The 23,951-nt window shown below is 38.6% G+C and overlaps 1 long non-coding RNA gene across 1 annotated transcript; it reads left to right on the top strand.

Moving 5' to 3' along the window:
• The first annotated feature begins 1,586 nt into the window (after positions 1 to 1,586).
• On the top strand, positions 1,587 to 23,740 carry LOC118501695. The gene is made up of 2 exons (XR_004904330.1): positions 1,587 to 1,743; positions 19,092 to 23,740. It is a non-coding gene; the product is annotated as an uncharacterized LOC118501695 (long non-coding RNA).
• Positions 23,741 to 23,951: the final 211 nt, after the last annotated feature.

Raw genomic sequence — 23,951 nt, forward strand, 5'->3', positions numbered from 1 at the left:
AGTTTTTAATAAGAAAAAAATTAAAACAATGGTAATATAATATATCTGTTGGGACTTTTGGAAGAAAAATTGAGCTTGTTTGCCTAGGTGTTAGAAACTCCAATGAGACTATTTATCTGTACAGTATATGAACTCATTTGCATATTGACCTTAAGAGATCCAGTATTGAATTATACAAAAAGTGAATTAGTATATCCCACTGCCATTATATTTCAACCCACTGTTATTTGCATTAAACTCATGAAATGTGTACTATTGAATTGATAATGACTTTGTCAATATTGACTGGATTTGATTGAGAATTTGTTTCTCATTAGCCACTATATTGTCTGGCAGGAATAGCAGCTACATTGTTTTTACCTCTGAGGTCTGTATTGCTTGTGGGTCAGCAAAATCTGCTCTTTGGCTGAGAATTTCTTTATTCAGTGCTTCTGAAGGTCCCAGAGTGAGAATGTCAGTTATACAGATGCTAGTGACTCCATTGAAGCTATTCTCTGCTCATTCAGGAAGCTGTACCTCGAAGAGATTTTAATTAAATTCTTTCTGCTTAATGTAGCAGGCTTATCACTGAATGGAGAAGTTTTGGCCTCCAAATTCTCCTTATTTATTAATTAAATTTTTTCATCCATTTCACCCAAAAAGGTTCTTTGACATGAAAATCCTCCGACTTTTGCTTTCCTTATAGTTATAACTCAGATAAGATAACTGTGGGTGCCCAAGGAGACTGGCAAGGCCAAGACAGAAGTGGGAACATAGAATTTGATTTCACCAAGGAGAAAATAAGATTGCCCTAAAAATTAGTACAAGTTGTGCTTGGTTTTGGGTGTGGCATATTACAAAATTCACCTTATTTGAACACTTGCAGCTGCCAGTAACTTCACTGGCAGTATCATAACCAAATCCATGGTGGGATGTGAGGTGGGGCTGGGAGGGAGGATAGGAAGATTGACCTTCTGTCTTTTTCTCCTGGGAAACTTTTGAACACTATTGGAAAGCCTAGTTCCTATTACCCTAACATAGGACACCTACAAATTACCTGACTTTTAAATGTTTACTTCTAAATTGTTCTAAATAATTCATTTAGAACTTAGAGCAGTCAATATAATAAATGACCTGGATTTTCAAGCTAACTCCAAAATATTTTTAGAAACCCACAAGTAAGTAATACAGTGTTTACTGTAACTCCAAGCCTGCAAGGAAATAGGTGCTGAGGAGGATTCCAGCCTATTGGCAAGAGTAAGTTTGGGGTAGAAAAGATGGAATTTAAGGCCTAAAGAGGAAGACTGACCGAGGAGCAGAGGCTGGTGAAGACTGGGTATTAGTAACCTCTGAGAGAAGATTAGGAGAAATATGGGCTTATGACCAAGATGAGAAACAGCAGTTAAAACTGTGCCTGTGGCTTAGCACTTGCCTGTACTTAAAGTGTTAAGGGCCCTATGTCTGACCTAATCTATAGGAAAGAATCATCAGAGATTAATGCAGATTATAAACCCCTTATAAATAGAAAAATGCTTTTAAAAACTTCCACAGAAATGTACATTCATTGTTAATCTCTATGGATTATCTACCCCTTTCTTCCAGCCAAGTTGCCCACTAGCAGAAGGCAGCACTGATGGAGAGGCCACGTGCATGGTGGGAACCACTAAGAATGGTGGCTTGGCTCCCAGCATCTCCGTCTGTTCAGGAATCACAGGCTGGCATTTTGATTACCTAACATGGATTGATAGTAGCTTCAAGCACATAGTAAATTCCTAATAAATGCAAGCTGTTAGGATAGGGTTTTTCCTTTCCTAGAGTTAAAATCTGCAGCTAGATGTCCCCTGATGTTCATTTGATCATTGTCATATAAGCAATGACTCAGTGTAGTTTTTAAGAGAGTGGTTTCCTTTCCCAACAGAAGAGTTAAGAATGACTTTAGGGTCCTCTGGGAGTGGGGGATCATGTAGAAAAGACTTTCAAAGGAGAGCAAGACAAAGCCTGCTAATGTTACTCTGTGGCTTCACACTGTACTGCAGAGGAAAGGCCGGGCTTACAATTTAACACTTCAAGATCTTTCTCCTGGGAGAAAGAAATTATGGTGGGAAGACAGAAAGATAGTACTTATAAAAGTGAAAACAAAGAGTGCCTGAAGGAAATGTCTTTGCATTGCATACTGAAGAATGGATATGCCTATTCTCCTTTGTCATCCTGACCTTACACATCCCTTACATTTGTACCCTGACATCATCACTCATGATTCAGTTGTGCAACTGCTGTGCATGCTCATACTGTGGACAGAGATTCCATAGATTCACTTTTGAATTCTTCTGCCTTTATCATTCCCAGGTAATGTGATTCTTACAAACTAAAATTTTAAGTAAGCATCTAAGAAAACCATGTGTTTCATTTGTCATAAATAATTTACCAGCTAACAAACCAAAATTCAGGATCAAGAGAGGAAGATGTATAAAGTTAATGAGGGTTTCACTTCTAAGACAAACTGATTGCATAGTGTCAAAGTTAGAAAGATGTGAAAGGTTCTAGTGTCTAAAGCATTCCTGCCATTTCTTGCCCATTGTACATACATCTTCTTCCTCCTTTCCCACCTTCTCAGCACTTTTTCAGCAAATAGAGTTTTCTGCTCTCAGTCCTTATCTTTCCCTAGAGGATAAGTCATCTCTTGTTACAGAGAACAAAAGATGACAGGCAGAGGAAATTCAGAGTGCTGTGGCTTTCTCTGTGAACAAGCCTATTTAGAAATGGAGGAATAGGCATTTTTTTTCATGTATTCTTCCTCAGTCTGCATAAGGTTCCTTACCTGGAAAGTGGGGATCATGGTAGTAACTATTATATCTCTGAAAGAGTCAGACATTAAACTATTCCTACTTCCCCATGAAAAAAAAGCATTCAGTTTCTGGTGAACTCTCTTTCCTTCTCTACTCCCCCAAAAGAGAACACTTTCTAGAGAGGAACGATGACCAACTCTAGGGAGGGCTGGCAACAGCACAAATTTCCACCTACGTGGCGGTGGCCAAACCTACTGATCTGAACAGGCAGCAAAAACTCCTAGCATTTGAGATGTTACTTATGCAGTTGGTGGTCAGATGCTCCATGGATCTCAAACATAGTCTTTCGGAGAGGCATAAAAACACAATCCTGGGAAAGCAGGGGACCTTGGCAATTTCACAGCAACTCACATAAAAGAATTCCTGGAGGCAAAAGCCATCAAGTAAACCACCACTCCAAAATGTCTTGTAAAAACAGCAGTTGGTTTAAGAAATATTTAATCCAACATTCTACTAAAATGCATGTGGTATTTCCTGTTTCTGGAAAATCAGAGGCAAATTAAACTCTGTTTGAAAGAAAGCAAGCAGAGCCAGATGTTGGCATTGGTAATGATCTCCAGAGCCTAGTGCTCCTATGGCAGCAGTTGGGGCCAAGCGGGCAGCTGTCTGAAGCCATGGTGGCCTAATTTCTCTTGGCTAGAAAAGAAACAAAGTGTAGAAGCTGTTTTGTTTATATATGCAAGAGGACAGCTGAACCCAAGAAAGATTATTTTGGTACATAGAGGCAGTAACAGCAATTTAAAATATTGCCTATATTCCTTTGACATACTTTGTCCAAATCACATGTTCACAAACTTTTCAGTATCTAACCAACTCCAGTACTATTCTAAAGGTTTTTTGTTTTGTTTTTTTTTTTAACAAAATATTTGATTACAACATTTTGAAACCAATGATAGGCAATGTGGAAGTAGTTTTCTTTGTCCATGTTAATTTAAATTTTTTTCTGAAAACACATGGTTGGACTTTTTAATTAAAGGAGACTTAGGCAATTGAGAGTGATTATTACTTACCTTATCTTTTACTATACCCCACTCAGAATCTCCTCCTTTGATCAAAATGGTTTGTTCTTCATATGCTTCATTATCCTTCTTACTTTCTTAATTTTGTATTTCACTGTCATTTTCTAACTCAAGTTCTCCTTTCTCATCTCTATCCTTCAAATACCAGCCATACTTTAATGTCTAAGTCATACCTCACCAGGCTCATGAAGTTGACCTTGATGGTCTTGGCTCCCCATTGGAATGGTCTCTCCTCCTGTGGGCTTTTGCAATGCCTGCAGTCCATATCGCTCACATGGAACTGCTCCTAAACTGTCCCTGGTTCCTGGCACAGACCTTCAAACACTCTTGGGATTTCTTGAGTGATAGCAGTGTCTTATGATATTCATAACAAATGAGTTTGGGTCACATATGAGTTTATGCTACTTTGATATGGAAAGGAACCAACCAGCCATGTGAATAGAAAGTTGGAGCTTTCAGCCCCACCCCCTGGCATCTAGAACAGAGAAGGGGGGCTGGAGATTGAGTTCAATCATGGGACCAATGATTTAATCAACTGTGCCTACTTAATGAAACCCCAATAACCCAGGACACCAAGGCTTGGGGAGCTTCCTGGTTGGTGAACATGTCAGTGTATGGGGCAGGTGGTACACCTGACTCCACAAGGATAGAAGCTCCTGTACTCAGCCCTCTTCCAGATCTCACATTATGGACATACTCGTGTGTCCTTTGTGTCCTTTACATCAAACAGTAACTATAAGTATAACACTTTCCTGAGTTGTGTGAGTCATTCTAGTGAATTAATGAATCTGAAAGGTGGTCCTGAGAGCCTCTGAATTTGTAGCCAGGACAGACAGAAGTACATGAAGCCTAGGGATGCCACTTGCAGCTGGCATATGATGTCAGGGCAGTCTTTCATGACCTTGCCCTTTAACTTGTGGGATCTAATCCTAACTCCAGTTAGTATCAGAATTGAATTGAATTGTAGGGCACCCAGTTGGTGTCAGCAAGTTGGAGAACACAACATCATAGGGAATTTAAAAATACATGTTTTTGTGTTGTTTCATTTATAGTGTTGTTAACATAAAATGGAAATGACATCACTGTCTCAAAAGGAAGAAGAGAGCAATTATATTAGATGATTGTATGTTGGTTGATGGTCAGTGAAGTAATCAACAGATTTTAGTATGTGCATACCATCTCTCCAGGTGGGCTGTAGACTTCGGGAGCCAACTCCACATTTCCTATATCTTTGTGTTTCAACCCATGCCTAGTGAATTGTCTTAAAAATCCTAAGTACTAATGACCTGCTTTATGGTCAATATGATAATGCACAAATAACTCCTTATTTATGGTAGCACTCACTTTGCATTTCATGCCTATTTAACAGTCTTATACTCCTTTTTGTCTCATTATTTCACAAGTAGGAAAAGATAAGCCATAGATAAGCATCTTTCCTAGGGCCTCAGAGCAAGTTAGCATTGGACCTGAAATTAGTCCATCTCACCTAGGTTTCTAAACCTGTTACTTAACTTATGACATCCTGCTTAAGTATTAAGAGCTGCTGATCCTTTCCAGCTCTAATCATTATATGGATGTTGATAGACTGTGATGTTGCCACTGAAGTTCAGAATCAGGTTCTATTATGCATGATGTCCTTTTCATACATCTTAGAATTGTGCATTTACTGTATGTTTTTACTAACAATTAAACCCAGTGTTTTCTTGACAGATTAGGTCAGTGAATCATTTGTACTGATAAGAAAAGTTAGGAATTTAACAAATTAAGATATATGCTCCTAAAAAGGATAAAAAATAGACCTCAAATATTGGCAAAAATAGAAACAAGAAACATTTAAAAAGATAAATCTCAAGAATATAAAAGTAACTGTGACTTATCTAGCAAGTTAAAATTTAATTATCCCTTTTGGGTTGTAGCTGGACTTGCTCTTTGTGTCTTCTTCATGCAATAAAACAGAATTTAAATGGTAACTGTGCAGCCAGCAATCTATTTCAGATGGGAGAACAGAGAGAAAAACCTTGTTTCATTTTATCTGATTTAATGTTACTCTTCAGAAGTAATTACTTGCTTTTCTAACACACTGACTTTTACTTTATTACTAACAAAATACCTGAAAATGACAGCAAGTGGAGTTAGGGAAGTCATTACTGTAACATCGTATTTGCCAACATGTAGTCATGCCCATTAAGAGCTTTAATTTTCCCTCAAACATGTGGTAGGAAACTTCCAATTTTATTTAGCCCCATGATGAGTACATAACAAACCCAATGAGAAACTTGCCTTGATAGGCTGATTCTCAACACATTTCCCCAAGAACTTTATCTACATGGCAAATGCTGACACAAATGATTGTTCCCTGGAGATTTAACTTTACATACAATGTGTGACATTTTCTCAGAGACAGAACAGGTGATTTCAGTGGCCATTTGGCAGTTAAGAGAAAGGTCCATGGTCCTTTCTTTCTAGAAGACTCCTGGATAAATAGAGGTGTGCTTCTGACCCTGGTTGTCTGTTTCATACAAGCTTGTGTATGTATCTGCATGTACTCTTGACTGGGAGACACCTGGGTGATATGACTTTTCAACAGAAGTCTTCAGAGTTGGCCTGATGTCAGTTATTTTAACATTATTTAATTCAAGGGAGGTTAAGTTGGTTCTCATTTGAGATCCACTTATAGTAAGTCCAAACTTTTAGAATTTCAGAGCAGTATCTGAGCTAACTAGACTTTTCTGAATCAGGGGTCTGCTGCAGGCCCAGTTCCTGGTCCTAGCTAGAGAGTTTGTATCTGCTACAATAGGGACCCCAAAGCAGTTTTTCTTTTTTGTAGGACACAGCTGATCATGGGTTTTAACCCCCTGCATGGTGCTTAGCAGCATGGGCCTGGGGAGAATGTCCCCAGATTTACATTCCTCTACTGCCAGGTACTAGAAATTGGACAAGTTGCTTATTCTTTTTGTCTGTCTCATTTGTAGAATGTAGCAACAGCTTATCTTAGTTAATATTTAATAATAAGATGAATAAAGCTCATGGTTTTTAGACATTTAGCATAGTTGTTAGAAAGTAGAAAGTGTTCAAATAACAACCAATATAAACAGCGTTTACTCATTGTGTTTTATGTAGGTGACTCCTCTAATTCTCACAAAGACAGCGTGAGATCCTGCATTCCCATTTTACAGAAGAAACTGAGACACATACAGGCCAAGTAACTTGTCCAAGATACATAGCTAGCTAGTAAGCAGCAGATTACCTCTACATACTCTATGCCAGGCCATGTTGCCCCAGAGTCCACGTGTCTACTGCTACTTCTTCCATAAATTAATGTGAAGTTTCATTGTTGTTTTCTTTCCTGTAAGTCTTTCCAACTCTGTGACACAAACATGACCTTTGTTCCCTCAGGTCATGTGTTCCAGAACAAGCAGCAGCTGGCTCCTCCTGTTGCTAAAGCACTAGAATCCATGACAAGCCACTTGTCACTCCAGGGCTCTCTAGGTGATAAGGAAATGGCAGCAGGAAAAGCTAAAAGGCCACACCTGAGGAGCTATATTTCTGTTTGGATTCTGGCACTCTCGTCACTGTGTAAATTTGGAGATCTTCTCGGGGCCTTAATCTCCTAAATTATAAAATGACAGATTCAAACTGGGATATTTCTATGTATTTCCATATGTAGAATTTTATAAGTGTATTTACCTGAACTTAAATATTTACTATGTGTTCTTTGCTATGGATAGATAAAGAATTGAATATAAAGAAGCTATGGTTCCAGCCACAAGTAACTTTTATGTAGCATGGCAGACACCTTTGTAAGTAGCTCAGATTGAGACAGCCTGTGTGAGTTGGGAAGACTTTTTGCGTTCAAATACAATTTTCCTTTTCTATCTATGTAGCACCTTAAACAAATTATCTACCTAAACTTTTATTTTCTCATTTATAAAATGAGGTTGTTAATACTTTTTAAATAAGATTTGGGTCATTGCTGATAATCAAATGTTATTAAAAGTATTTAGAAAATGCTTTGAATAAATTTATTATTTAAAAAAAAAGAATACAGGATGCCAGCAGGAAAAATGTGTCACATGGTGAAAATTTTAAAGTGTGTATGGAATCATGGACTAGTTTAATTTCCATCTGCTATTTTCAAAATCAACCAAGAGGTTATATTTCAAAAGGCACTGTGCAGCGGTTAAGAATTTAACATTTAGACCCCAGACATAATTTTACAGTGAAGGTCTTTTCTAGTTCAATATTTCCAGAAATGTCCTCACCCATGCTTCAGCAGAGTGTTTGTGCTCACATGGGTGTGCATCCTATGTGGAGGCAGCCAGTAGACACACAGGTTGTCTGCTGTCTCAAAACCCAAATCCCTGTAAAAGGCAGCAACACGTGCATAAGTAAAAAACAAATGTGTTTTTCAGTAGTGAGCAGCCTGGGGTGGGATGGGGTCTCATCTGTCTCATTCTTGACATTTCTTCCATGTGGAAGCAGTTCCACCCAGGGAGGGAGCATGCCTTACCTGACTGGTGAGGCTGGACAGCCTGCGCTGCTGTTCTCTGTTAGATGTGAGCTGATAGTAGGCAGTGAGGGCTCATCCTCTGCTGTTTGTGTTGCAGAGACTGGTCTTCTCCCAAAGAGGGAGATGCCAGGGCCCTCTACTCCTTGTAGCAGAAAGAGGGAGCCCCTAATTCCAGAGTGGGGGAGCCTGCTCTATTGAGATGCCTACTTGCCCATGGATGTGTTAAATAACATCCTCTAATAACATCTTTTTCAGTAATGACTGTTCTGTGTAGCCTCCATCCATCTAACTTCTCTATGCCTTAATTTATTTGGAACTCAAGTGAGGAAGGGAAAGGAGTTAGTTATTGAGTATCCTTCATCTTCAACTTTGAAGAAGTGGTTGACCCTACTGCAGGGGCCTCTTGTTTCCTGCTCAGAGATTGGTTCTGCTGACTCACCCACATTGCCTTCCTTCACCACCCCTCTGATGGTGCCATGTAGTTTTCAGGGTGACAGTGGACTAACACAGCTAATTCTCACATAGACTTTGAATACTCTAAAGCTCAGTCAGTGACTGGGAGGAGTTTAATTTAATAATCATTTCATCCTTTGCATGTGAAATAAACTATAAAGAGATGTCAATTAATACTCTCATAATGACGAACATATAATTGTAATATATTACTTTGATACTAAAAGTACTTATTATATTACATTACTATCAGACATCTGCTAAGAGTAAAAATACATATTAAGATAAAACACATGTCTAGGCAACATGAGAGGCATGCCATTTAATCAATTTATAAATAAAGAAAAAAGGATATGAGATCAGCTGCCCCAAGACAAAGAAATATGGCCCAAATGAAAGAACACAGCAAAATCTCAGAAAGAGACTAAGTGATGAAGAGATTGCCAACCTATGTGATGGAGAATTTAAAGCCCTGGTAACCAAAGTGCTCACAGAACTGATTGAACTTGGTCAAAAAATGAAAGAACAAGTGAAAGATACCCAAAATGAAATAAGGCAAAATATTCAGGGAACCAACAGTGACAAGAAGGAAACAAGGATTCAAAGCAATGATTTGGAACAAAAGGAAGAAATAAACATCCAACTGGATCAGAATGAAGAAACAAGAATCAAAAAAATGAAGAGAGGCTCAGGATTCTCTGGGACAACCTGAAACATTCCAATAGCCCAATTATAGAGGTGCCAGCAGGAGGAGAACAGCAGCAAGAAATTGAAAACTTATTTGAACAAATAACAAAGGAAAACTTCCCCAATTTGGCAAAGGAAATAGACTTCTAGGAATCCCAGAGAGTCCCAAAGAAGTTGGACTCAAAGAGGAATACACCAAGACACATCATCATTAAGCTACTCAAGATTAAAGACAAAGGGAAAATCCTAAAAGCAGCAAGAGATAAGGAGACAGTTGCCTACAAAGGGGTTCCCATTAGACATCAGCTGATTTCTCAAAAGAGACCTTGCAGTCAAGAAGGGGCTGGAAAGAAGTATTTAAAGTCATGAAAGGCAAGGACCTACATCCAAGATTACTCTATCCAGCAAAGCTATCATTTAGAATGGAAGGACAGATAAAGTGCTTCTCAGATAAGGTCAAGTTCAAGGAGTTCATCATCACCAAGCCCTTATTATATGAAATGTTAAAGGGACTTATCAAAGAAAAAAAAGATAAAAATATGAAAAATAAAATGACAACAAGCTCATAATTATCAACAAATGAACCTAAAGGAAAAGAAAAACAATGAAAACAAAAACTAAGCAAACAACCAGAACAGGAAAAGAACCAGAGAAGTGGACATCACAGAGGGAGCTCAGTGGGGACCAGGAAGGGAGGAATGGAGGAAAAGCTACAAGGAAGAAGAAGCATAATCAGTAGGCATAAAATAGATAGGGAGAGATAAGAAATGATATAGGAAACAGAGGACTCAAAGAACTTATATGTACAACCCATGGACATGAACTAAGGCTGAGGGGAAAGCTGGAGGGTTGCAGGGGCAGGGTGGAAGGGGGATAAAGGGGGAAAATTAGGAAAACTGTCATAACATAATCAATAAAAATACTTAAAAATAAAAAATAAAAGATGAAGAAAGGTATAACAAGGCTAAATAGTAATGGGAAAAATACAAGAAAAAATTGTTTAAAAAAGAAAAAAGGAAATGGAAGGAGATTGAGTTCCCATGCACACTGTCCATGTTAGTCAAGCTGGATGCAGGCAGTGGGTTCCTGAACGTCTTAGTTATACCCTGGCTCTGGTGTCCTACCTGAACCTCATATAGCACAGGTTACACATTGGCTGCTTAAATTTAGGGCCCCAAGAGTAATGTCCCTGTTCAGCTCAATTCAGCATGCATTTATTTGACTTAAACATTATATATGTCGCACTCTGCTCTATTTAGGAAAGAAAGTAAGGAACCAGAAAATATGATCCTACTCTCATGGAGAACAATGAAAGGAACCCAATTATATTTGATAGCTAGCAAAGAAATAGTTTCTAAAAGTAAAAGCTTCATTATTTAAATACATATACATACACTCTTATAATAGATACATATACAATATATGCATATATAATACACATATATATGATATATAATACATAACTTGTATATAACATATACATGTATGAACATGTGTATATACAATATATATACACATATATATACACTTTTATTTTTATTGTTTTGTTTCTTGTAACAAGAAAAAAATTTAAAAAATCCTGAATGCCCATCAATAGGAGATGGTAAATTTTTGTCCTTCCATTCTATGGAATATTATGCAGTTATTTGATAGAATGAGGTAGATCTATATGGGGAGAATTCAGAAAATGTAGTAATACATTGTTATAAAAGTTAGTTATGTGTACCATTCTATTTTTGTAAAAACAATAATGGCCATGGTATTTGTATATATGCTGTATTTGTTGGTTTAGCAAAGGAATGAGTAAGGAAGGCCATACCAAGTTTTTAACAGTGGTTACATAGGTTGGGAAAATCTTCAAATTGTAATGCAGAAAAGTAGTATCCTTAATTAAAAGCATTGAAACAAAGGCTTTACTGATGAAAAATACATAATGTTAAGGAGAAAAATCTAGACTTCATCTCAACTAAGCAAAATAAACAAGAATATTACAGGGATGAAAGTTTCAGGACATTAACATTATTTGCCTCAGGATAAAATAATGATCATTATAAGTAAATTTTTTTCTCTCCCTCTGGGCACTCTTATGTACTTTCTTTATTTTCTACAGAAACATGCATTAATGCAATAGTCAGGAAAAAAATGAAACATAAAGAGGATGTTTGTGCCCTTTGACTTATTAATTCCACTCTTAGGTTTCTTTTAAAAACAGAACATAGCAGAGGAATCCAAGTGAAATAATTTCCTTTAAAGTAATTATAATGTGAGACTATGCCCTCATTCCAGAAACAATAATTTGAAACAGCTTTTGGAACGTGTTTGGGATTTTCCCGTGTATTCAGAATCATTAGAATAGTGTATCCACTCCAATTACATAGAGTTTATCTTTGAGCTCATCTTGATGTGCTAGCCACATCCTAGTCATTCTGGGTGAGACCCACTCCACGTTAATCTGTGCTATCTTCATGTAAATTCATAGAAAACACTACATCTCTCAAGACTTCACAAGACTTTCCCCTCTAGCTATTAACCACTCAAAAAGAGGCATACTCTAAAGCCAATCCAAAAATAATAAATAGAATACTTCTTATATAGAAACTTGTATTCTGGAAACTAAGGAGCTTAAAGCTTAAATAATTGTTTACATGGGGTGTGAGAGTAACACAGACAGTCCATTTGACAGGCATTATTGTCTGCCCACAGTGGTTCATGGTCTCATCTTTGGGATGAGCAGTGGCAGACTTAAACAGAAATTACACCAGGCATGGGTGTTGGTTGCCCAGACCACTGTGAGGCACAAGGCAGGGCATCAGGGAACAAGAATGGGGAGAGGGAACTGGAAGGCTTAGTTCCTACCTGGAAAATCTGTGCTGTTAAAAACTGGACATGAGCAGGAAGTCCTGGGATCGAGTGCTATCACTTTCAAGTTTTCAAACTTAAACATGTCAGTTAACCTCTGAGCAGTGAATCTCTAATTTGATCTGTACTGAATTGAAAAAAATAATTAAAAATATGTAAACAATAAAAAATAAGTGCTTTACGAAGCTATTCTGAGAATTAGAGGAGATGATGCAAAAGTATATTTTAAAAAATGTGAAGTTCAACACATAGATTAGGTATGAAACAAAGCCATGTTTATATACTTTGGGACCCATAGTACAATGTCTTCTTGTTGGTCATCACCCATTAAATATTTATTAAATTAATGTGTGAGATAGGAACATATATTTATGATGAAATGATGTATTAGTTTTGGTAGCTTTTTTCATTAGAAAAACCAAGGTTCCCTTGGTAATGTAAAATTAAAAGACAGTTGTCACACTTTGCATAGATGCAGAGTGCTTAACATCATGCAGTCTTAACAGTGGTAGAATACTGTGTGGTGACGTGGCTCAACTGTCCACTGGTGGCTGGTGTTTTCTCATCTGTTCTTCCCTGGAGCACCAGTTTATTGATTCAGTGTGACTCATTGATTCAGTTATTCAGAACTGATTATGTTTTAGACACACAGTAAGAGCCACTGATACCATGGTGAAAAACACACACACTCGCTGACATTATGGATTTTACAGCACAGTGTAGGAGACAGATAATTGTCAGGCAATCACACAAACCATTGTAACCATGACAATTGCTTGGAAAGAGAGATATGCAATTCCACAGGAACTGATAGTTTCTATGTTTGATTTAGTCAGAAAGTCCAGGAAAGTCTTCCGGTAGTGGCTAGAACATGAAGAAGAGAGAGGAGAACATTTTAGGCAGAGAGGACAGCTTATGCAAAAGGCCTGCGGCAAAAGGGAGCTTGGCAGTATGAGTAAATGAAGGTAGGCCAAGGAGGCTGAATTATGGGTTAGGGGCTGAGGCTGGAGAAGTTTATGGGAGCTGAAAACCAAGAAGGCTATATTCAGGAATCTGGAGTGTTTTCAGTGAACAGTAGGATGCTAATTAATGAGTATATCTTGACCAGATCTGTATTTTAGAAAAAAGATAATATCATTGTGTTTGGAATAAGAGGTGGGCCAGGTTTGATATATTGGTTTTCTATTGTTGCTGAAACAAATTTCCATAAATTAAGCAGTTGAGACAACATCACATTTCCCATATATCAGAGGTCTGGGCACAGCATGACTCAGCTGGGCTCTCTGTATGAATCTCATGAGCTAGAAATCATGGTATCACTGGTGCTGAAGTTCTCATGTCAGGCAGGGTTGTTGGCAGAATTCATTTCCTTCTCATCTTTGCACACGGCCTCTCCCATCTTCAATGCCTCCAGGTCAAATCCTTCGCATGCTTCTAATCTCTGCTGCCTTTCTCTTATTTTCTTTTCTTGTGCCTACAGCAGGCAAACAGCTCTGCTTCTAAGCATTATTCATGTGATAACTGTGGCCTTCCCTAGAAAATCCAGGATAATTTCCCTATTTTAAAGTCAATAACCTTTCCCTATTTTATAATCATTAATAACCTTCATTGCATTTGCAAAGGCCCTTTTGCCATGTAATATAAGTTATTCACAGGTGTGATATCAGGGCAAAGGTGATGGGGGCTAAAATTCTGCCTACTAGGTGACATAGGAATGACAGTTAGAGGGTTATTCTACCAGTTCAAGCAGGATAGGTTGGTCACCTGGACCAGTATGGGATTGGAAGAGACATAGAAAACTGTGTGTGTTAGAATCTTGGGGAGTGAGGGAGAGAGACATGTAAAGGGACACTCTAAGGTTTTTTGCTTGCATAGTCAGCTGAATGGGGAGTTCACGGTCTCACAATGCACCTTGTGCCATTTAGACAGTTCTCATCATGTCTTCTTTTTCCCTGAACCTCCAGTCTTTTTGCCCCATGTTCTGCCTCTATGCTGCATTTCAAACTGACTGTGCTTCTTTGTTCCTGTGTGGAGCCTGCCCACCCCACTCCTGCAGTGGTTCCTGTTTATTGGAAAAACATACCAGGAGAAGATGTGTTTCTTTAGAACTTTGTTTCTAATCATACATATTATATTTGTATGGATTATAGAGGTCCATACAATTCTGTTATCTAAATCCAAGACAGTAAGAGTCCCAACCTCAGAACTAACCAGTGTTTATAAGAGTTTATTTTGATTTTTTTACATGTTACCACATATAGATTTTTCTGGTTCTTTTTAACAGTGGCACAATATTCTCTTTTTAAATGGGTGTCCCATGATTTATTTAACACCTTATTAGTGCTTATGTAGCTGTTTTCAGTTTTTGCTGTTATAAACAATGCTCTAATCCACATCAAGGTACAGATGTCTTTAGCCACTTGTATATGTCTTTGGGACAACTTTCTACAAGTGGAATTGCTAGATCAAAAATCATATACATTTAAAATTTTAATTGTTGTTATAAAACTCTCCTTCAAAATCACTGTTGCAATATGTTTGTTTGACCTAACTGTACTGCCAGGTAGAGACAGGATATGACTTCAGTGAGAACCAAAGGAAACCCTCTTATTGTAAAACCTGAGATGAGACCAAGGCTATGTCCTAGAACAGTCTGGACAGTGTTAGACTTAACAAAGATGAAACATGCGCCCCGTGCATCTGAACCACATTAGGTTCTGAGAGCACTATGACTAATTCAGAGAATAGGAGCTGAGCCACTTTCTCAAGGATCCCTTGGCCCAGTTGGAAACATAAGGCTGGTACAAAGCATTAAAGGAGTGGGGTGAGGTGGGGGAGGGTTATGTGATGAGTTTGGGCAAATATTCTTATATGAGCTGAGTCATTTTGATGAACAGAATTTTGGATGGAGTTTTTGTGTCCATTATTAAATAGTACCATGGGTTTGCAGAATGGTAAGTAGATTTCATCACTTGAGGTATAAGGTACAAGAAGTGATCTCAGTCTGTTCTAGAGAGGAATGCTTTTTATTGAGAGTGACAAGAAGGGGATAGCAATGGCTTGAATAAATAGGAATTCATTTTTTCTCACTAAATGTAGAAAGCTTGGGGAAAGAGTTCAGAGGCTAAATGGTGACAGGGCCAATGTCTCTGTAGTTCTCTCACCCTTTGTCACATGTGAGAATGTGACATATGGCAAAATGGCTGTCTCCATCTCTAATCCCACATTTGCCTTCAAGCTCCAGGAGGAAGGAAGGGAGCATCAGCACATCTGTCCCTGTCTCAGGAAAACAAAAGCTCTGCTTACTGCCAAAGATGCTAAAAACATGCAGAACAGAAGGTCTTAATTGGCTCGTGCAGTGGCAATGACCATTGCTGGGAAATGGGCAAACAGGTTCCCAAACAAATCCAAGGCACTCATAAGCAAGAAGATAGCTATCAGGAGATAATGAAAACTACCTCTGTGGATTAGATTTTGAAGGGCCTTTACACTCTGCTGGAATGTGGACTTGTTGGTCTGCCAGATGCAGCCAAACATTCAACTTTCCATGTGGCTTAGAAAGGCTGTTCAGAGTGACTCTTCTTTTCAGAAAAATCCTGAGTATCCAGACTTAGTGGAAAATTATTTCAAAGTGACAGTTGCTGATCAAACGAACATCTCTCTTTATTTACTTTATAATAGGAAAAGACAAGATGGTGCTATCTCTTTCATCGGTTAAGCCTTCTTTGACTTCAAAAAGAATATTATAAACAAAAGTACTTCACAGGATGTGGAGATAAAAACAAGCTACTAAAGCAATGTGTATGCCACAGTTTAGGAAGAATCATAAGGGTTAAACAAAAAGACATTTTTAGTTTTAAAAAAGGTGTATTTATACAAAAATGTATAATTACTATCAACTTTGAAACATTGAGTTATGTTGTCACACAATCAGCTCAAATGTGCTATAGTTTTTATGGTTCCACATAGTTTTTCTTTTTTTCTTTAATATATTTTATTGATTATGCTATTACAGTTGTTTCATTTCCCCCCCTTCACTGCCCTCCACCCTGTACACCCTTTCTCACCCACCTTCCCCCTCTTTAGTTCCTGTCTGTGTGTCATAAGTTCTTTAACTTCTACATTTCCGATACTATTATTACTCTCCCCCTATCTATTTTCTACCTACCATCTATGCTACTTATTCTCTGTACCTTTTCCCCTTCTCTCCTTCTCCCACTCCCCTGTTGCTAACCCTCAATGTAATCTCCATTTCTGTGGTTCTGTTCCTGTTCTAGTTGTTTGCTTAGTTTGTTTTTGTTTTTGTTTTTGTTGTGGTTGTTCATAATTGTGAGTTTGCTGTCATTTTACTATACATGTTTTTTATCTTCTTTTTCTTAGATATGTCCCTTTAACATTTCATAAAATAAGGGCTTGGTGATGATGAACTTTCACTTGACCTTATCTGAGAAGCACTTTATCTGCTCTTCCAGTCTAAATGAAACCTTTGCTGGATACAGCAATCTTGGATGTAGGTTCTTGCCTTTCATGACTTGGAATACTTCTTGCCAGCCCCTTCTTGCCTGCAAGGTTTCTTTTGAGAAATCAGCTGACAGTCTGATGGGAACTTCTTTGTAGGTTACTGTCTCCTTGTCTCTTGCTGCTTCTAGGATTCTCTCCTTCATTTTAATCTTGGCTAATGTAATGATGATGTGCCTTGGTGTGTTCCTCCTTGGGTCCAACTTCTTTGGGGCTCTCTGAGCTTCCTGGACTTCCTGGAAGTCTATTTCCTTTGCCAGATTGGGGAAGTTCTTCTTTATTATTTGTTCAAATAAGTTTTCCACTTGTTGCTCTTCCTCTTCCCCTTCTGGTACCCCTATAATTCGGGTGTTGGAATGTTAAAGATGTCGTGGAGGTTCCTAAGCCTCTCCTCATTTTTTTTTAAATTCTTGTTTCTTCCTTCTTTTCTGTTTGGTTGTTTCTTTCTTTCTTCTGGTCCACTCCATTGATTTGAGTCCCAATTTCCTTCCCATCACTATTGGTTCCCTGTACATTTTCTTTTATTTCACGTAGTGTAGCCTTCATTTTTTCATCTAATTTGTGACCAAATTCAACCAATTCTGTGAGCATCCTAATTACCAGTGTTTTGAACATCGAATAGGTTGGCTATTTCTTTGCTGCTTAGTTATATTTGTTCTGGAGCTTTGATCTGTTCTTTCATTTGGGCCATTTTTTTTTTCTCAGCGTACCTGTTACGTAGTAAGGGGTGGAGACTTAGGTGTTCACCAGGGCAGGGCAACCCACAGTTACTGCATTGTGATGCTATATGTGAAGGAGGGGTCTTAGTTGGAACAATGACACTTGCTCCACTCTCTGCTCATTTTCAGTCGTTTCCTGCACTACTCCCAATCAAATTGGGCCCTTGTGGTGCAGATTGCCTGGTGGGTGGGCTTGTGTACATTCTAACACCCTGTGGGTCTCTCCAACTAACTTTCCTGTGAGCCTGGGAGTTTCTCCTGCTGCTGGCTCAACCCTCACCAGTGTTTTCAATCAGAGGTTTGAGGCTTTATTTGTCTGTGCTGGGCCTCTGGGTTGCAAGGTCTGTCTCGCTCCCCAGCTGTTCCTCCTGGTTTATCTGCATGTAAATGTAGGACTGCCCACTCCGCCAGTCACCGCCTTTCGGGGTCCGCCAGCTGCAGCCTTGCCCACCCCAGTCCTCCAGACACAGCTTTGCTGCAAGTCCTCTCCACCTGGCTGCCTGCCTGTGCCCCTCCTACTGGTCTGGATGAGTGTTTCTTCCTTAACTTCTTGATTGTTGGACTTCCATACAGTTTGATTTTCTGTTGGTTCTGGTTGTTTTTTGTTTTTAAATTGTTATTGTCCTTTTGGTTGTGCAAGGAGGCACAGTGTGTCTACCTATGCCTCCATCTTGGCCAGAGGTCAAGTTTTTCTTAAATATAAAATAATTTTTGTTCTCATCAAATCAGAATAGCTGAGAATTGCTAAACACTCCATGTTGTTTACCTGTAAATACATATTATTTCACTCTGATTGTTATGTTTATGTTTAGTACAGAAGTAAATGGGAACATAGACAATTGGAATAGGGAGTCTATTTTGAACCTGACACAGATCAGATATTAAAAATAACCTCTTAAAAACTTAAAGAGAATGTTTGGAAATTACTGAACTAGCCTTATATATTATAATCACTATTATATTGTTAAACACTAACAGTATTCTGAAGTAAGAGACTAGGATTATTTTCTTAAGCAAACTGTTGCTTGTTTTTTACTAAATGCTATTTATTATAAAGCTATGATTTTTTTAAGCTATGATCTCTCATGTGAAAATATTAGTAAAAGGTTACAAGTCTAACTGCATTCTCTATGATCTTCTTCAGGGTTATGCCCCATAGCATATGAATAAATGGACTTTTAGCATTTTTCAATTAGAAAATTTTCATCATATGAAATATTATTTCCTGTTGCTATTGATATCAATAAAAGAGCATAAATATTTCCAACTTTCACTTACTTGATTCAAAAGGGCAAATAACTCGGGTAATGCTCAGCAGTGACAGAAACACCAATATATATCCATCTACCAGAAATGAAAATACACTGATGAGTGATTTCAAATCCTAAACCCAATCTCCTCTCCCACAAGGATATGCAGATGATGAAGCAAATCCTGTTCTTTTTTGTCATAAAAAGTCTTCCCTTCCTTTTCCCTCTTCTGCCCAGATGGTACATTTCAGTCTGTGCCAACCTGGATATTGTCCCTAAAATGGGTCTGGGCTGGTCATTGTCATCCTTCTTGTCCTCCAAGAAGCAGAAGCAAGTGTGCATGTGGTTGATTTGCGGCATTGTCTGTGGAGAACACAGGAGAGGGAGCAGGAGGAGGTGTGGGAGGCTTCACACTGCCCAGCAGACCTGACACCTGGAAAGGTGAAAGAGAAGGAAGGGACAGTCTCATTCAGGCTGATGAGAAATACCCAGGACAAAGTTTCCCACCGAGGAGCTTCCCTGATGGACAGGGAGAATGGCCTGGAGGTCTTCACCAGTGGGGTAAACCCAAAGGCATTGGGGATTCAATCATCTGCTGGAGATTCAGTCATCTCTGCTCCATAAGAAATTCCTACCTGTGACCACCACACCAGTATGATCTTCCTTATTCTGGCCCAACTCTGGTCATTCCCCTATCTCAAAGTCTGCAGCAGCTCCTTGTTACCTACAGAATAATGTTCAGCATGTATTGAAGGCTTCTGAAACCTTGACATGGGATTTATTTACATTATCTGCTTTTTAGACCTCCTTCTGTTTCCTGCTGTCCAGCCAGAGAACTTTACACCATCCCCCAAGTTCCAGTGCAGGTGTGCCTCTGAGCTTGTGTTCCAGCTGGTCTTGCACCACTATCCTCTCCTCTGCCTCTCAAAATGCTACTCATCTTTCCACTTCCACGCAGACTCCTCTGAAGCATCTTTCTTGAGCCATCTATTCAGCATTTATAACCTTTCCTTCTGCCCAAACCTAACATGGTGTTTTGTTTTGTGTCTTTTCTTCAAAGATCTAGGGGAAAGGAACTATATTTCTAGGACCTTTTTGGGTTCTTGTGCCTAGTCATCATAATTTGATAAACTTTGCTGAAAAGAAATAAACCCAAATGCAGGCAAGGACATTTGTTTTTCAGGAGTGGATTGGGGAACAAAAGTGAAGTTATCTAAGCAATCTCAAAGACATGTCTGTACATATGTCCACTGACTCCTCTGGGCCTGTCCTGAAGTCCTGAAGAGATTAAGGATCCCCTTTGCTGGAACTTGAAGCACATCATGTCTACAAAAGTTAAGAGCCAGGGGGCCAGGAGGCAAATATAACTTCCTATTTATACAGCAAATGAAATCTGTGTTTCCCTATGTAATTAATTCTTCCTTCTCTTTCTTCCTTTTATCTAGGATTCTCCCACCTGGTTCCTAGGTGAGGACTAGTTGCCAAGGTTCCTCCTGCCTCTTTGTGTTGCCTTTAGGTCCTCATTACCCAGAAGAGGGCCTGGTAGAGAGTGAACAGGCACAGTGAGCAAGGAAGTGGGCATTCCCTCAGAAGCAGAGGTCTCATCAGCAGAAGGTAATTGCCAAGAAATCACAGAGAAAATTATAGAGAGCAGAAACATAGCAGAAGTTGAAGAGACAGAGGAAAATATGAAGGACAAAACCAGAGGGAAGACTTTTGGCTTTGAAACAGTCAGTTGGATTTGACTGTTGGTGGCCCCACAGTAGAAAAAAAAATCCTAATTTGATTCAAGTTAACAAGTCTTTCTCTTGTGCTCATTTTTACAAAGGGCCATTCTCATTTCTATAGCTGAGAAAAAAAGAATATAATTAATTTCTGGCTGCAAAGTATACATAATATACTTGAGAACACATGTAAAAGTACACATTAATGAGCTTAATTATAAGATGGTAGATAGAATATGCATTTGAGATTCTTTACCCCTTCCATTGAATTTTCCCATAACTCCTGGTGGCTTAACTTGCAAACTATATCCCAAATCTGTCAATTTCTCCCCTCTTCACTACACAATTTTAGTCCAAACCTCACTTGTTACCCTGGACCTGAAACAACCTCCTACCTGGTCTATCTCACTCTAATTTTGTACCCTCATGGTCCGTGGTCCAAAAATACACAAATCATATCTTGTCTTCTCCCTAAAACCCTCTATGACTTCTGGAGGCACTCAGGGTAGAGTTGAAGCCCTTCTGTGATAGAGTGCCAGCCTACTTTTCAGTCCCTTCTCCACCAGGCATCCCCTGCTCACCACCCTTTGTCACACCACACTCCCTTCTGTCCCTGGAAACTGCCATGCATATCCCTCCTTAGGACCTTCTGCCAGGGCCACTTTGCACCCTGTCTTTGCATGGCTGGCTCCTCCTCTTCTGTCAGGTCTCAGCTGAGATGTTATCTCCTTACAGGAACCCTACCAGACCTACAATCAAAGCTGTCAATCCCCCTCACCCACTCTCTCATGTCACACCATTAGAGACCTTAACATCACTTAGTAGCATCTAAAATAACCTTTTACTGTGTGTGTTTATTGCCTGCCTTTCCCCCAGAATATGGAAGCTCCTTGAGAGCAGAGATCATACTTGTCTTTTCCATTACTCTATTTCCAGTGCCCAGTCCAATACCTTGTGTGTGATCAATTCTTGTTAAATAGTTGTTAAATGAATGAATGAATGAAATTCTGAGCTATTGGAAGACAAATAAAGAAGACTGTAACTCAGAGTAGTTGGGGAAAGTCCTCAGAGGAAGGAAGATTAGTTAGCTGTGAAGAATTGTGTGGGGAGCAGACTTAGAGACAGGAAGTTGCCAAAGGCAGAAGCCTGACCTGGCTGGTGTGGAAGGTACAGAGGCAAAGCTGGGACAAATGCCATATCAGGCAAAGGAAAGCCATCACACTGCCAAATAGTAATAAGTATTTTGCCTCAGGTACCAAAACGTTGAAATTGCACAAGACACCCCCAAAACTAGGATGTCTATTATCATCTTATTCCAATTTCAACAAATGTGGGACAAATTATAGTGCTTGAATTGTGCACATAATGAGAAAAAAATTAGTAAGCCCCATATAGTTCATATTTATATTGGTGATAGTAATTTTATTTTAGTTTTGGCTCCTCTGTCTCTCACAAAGTGGTTCACCGTTTTGATAGAGCAGCTTCCCAAGTAATTCCATCTAGGAATCATTTGCATTTATGTGACTTTTTATATTCTCTCGGGAAGGGCCCTCATAGACTATGCATTTCTTTTTCTTGAATGAAATAATATATATGAAAGTGCTTTGCAAACCATCAGGCATGTCCGAAATGGAGGATGGAATGATTATTACCTCTGAAGCTCTTAAGGGACATGAGCTATTGGAAGCACTAGCCCCATAGCCTGGGTTTTCTTCTTTTTTTATTGCAATAAGATGCACTATTTTATTATACCAGAGATTATTTGCTGCTACAGTCAGGAAGCAAACTTGTTGTCTGTACATCGCCTGGGTCCTCACATTAAGAAGATGAACAAAACCTAAGTGTTTCTGAGAGGAACCTTAAATGAACTGTCAATCATATAGCATATTGTTTGCCCAGAAGAAAAAAAAATAATTAAAATCCTGCTTATTTAAAAGGCAGTTATTCCTCACTTTCTCCACTTGACTCTTTTCTTCTTGGCATGGAAGGTTTCTATGCAGTATCAAGACCAAGAGCAATATCTGGGAGCCCCTAAGACTGCAGTGGCCAATGGCAGAGATTGGGAGACTTCATTCAGTTCTGTGTGTTAATTAACAGTGAAATGCTACCATTACAGATGTTAAGGAACGTACTCCAAACATGACAATATTTTCCAAAATGGGATCCATCTCTTTCTGTGTTGTCCATAAATAGCTTAATCATGGTTCCTGAACATAATATTGTTATGGTTGCATTGATACTTTCTGTGCAATCAAATATTTTTCAATGTCCATTTATAGACATCACAGGAAAAACAAATTCTAGGAGATAACCCAGATTCCTGGTTCCATCTCCAGGAAAAAGTAAGATTCAGCTTACATTTAGGAGGCAAACAATGGATGGACAACAAGGAGTGGAGTGGTTGTGAGTTCTGGATAGAATTCCAGTGGAATGAGCTACACTGGATGAGCAGGGTGTAGCTCAATTCCATGAGGGTCCACCTGAAGAGGGACCTAGATGAGAGTTTTTCAGTGAAGAAAGCCAAAACACATCTTTTTGCATGAAGAAGTCAATGGAATGTAGGAGCAAACTTCTAAGAGCACAAGGAAGTCAGAATGCTACCTGGTTTAAGAATGGACTGGGATTAAAATATATCCAATGGGCCAGATAAACCTGGACTTTGAAAGCAACATAATAACAACTAATATATCATGTGCTTCCTTATGTAACAGTTATACTAAGCATTTTCATGAATTATTTTGCATTGTCTCATTAATCCTTGCAGCTTCACAAAATAAGAACTAAGCTTATTATTTTATAGCTGCAAGAACAAAGGTTTAGGAAATCTAAAGATGGTGAAGTGGTGGATCCAGGATCCAAACATGCCTGTTTGACTCCAACACTCACTATATATGTATTTCTCAGGACCTAATATGGTTTGTGATATACTTGTGTATTGAATTTGAGAAACACAGAGAAGCACATACAAAGAAGTTAAAATTAACTCTAATTTTACCATGTGAAAATAATATAACATAACTACCATTCCTAAAGGGAATTGTTGTAACACTGTAGTTTCTCCAGTTCCTATATATGTGTAGTTATTAGTTTAGTGTGCATATCTCTTTTCTTAATGTAGATCATCTTATAGTGTTCTGCAACTTTTTATATTAAAAATAGATTATAGCAAGTCCTTTTAAAAAGCAATGTCTTTCCCATATTTCCCCCTGAGGAAAATAGTGCTACAAAATGTGTATGTATGTTCATGTACACATATATGCATATGGATATATGAAAATGCACATATATACACATATCCAAACAGTATATTTGCATTTGAAATAGCTACTGCCAATAGGGAGTTGTGCCAATTTATATTTTTACTGGTGTATGATGTAAAATCTCCCT

The sequence above is a fragment of the Phyllostomus discolor genome, chromosome 7 (genome assembly GCF_004126475.2).
Source record: "Phyllostomus discolor isolate MPI-MPIP mPhyDis1 chromosome 7, mPhyDis1.pri.v3, whole genome shotgun sequence".
Lineage (NCBI taxonomy): Eukaryota > Metazoa > Chordata > Mammalia > Chiroptera > Phyllostomidae > Phyllostomus > Phyllostomus discolor.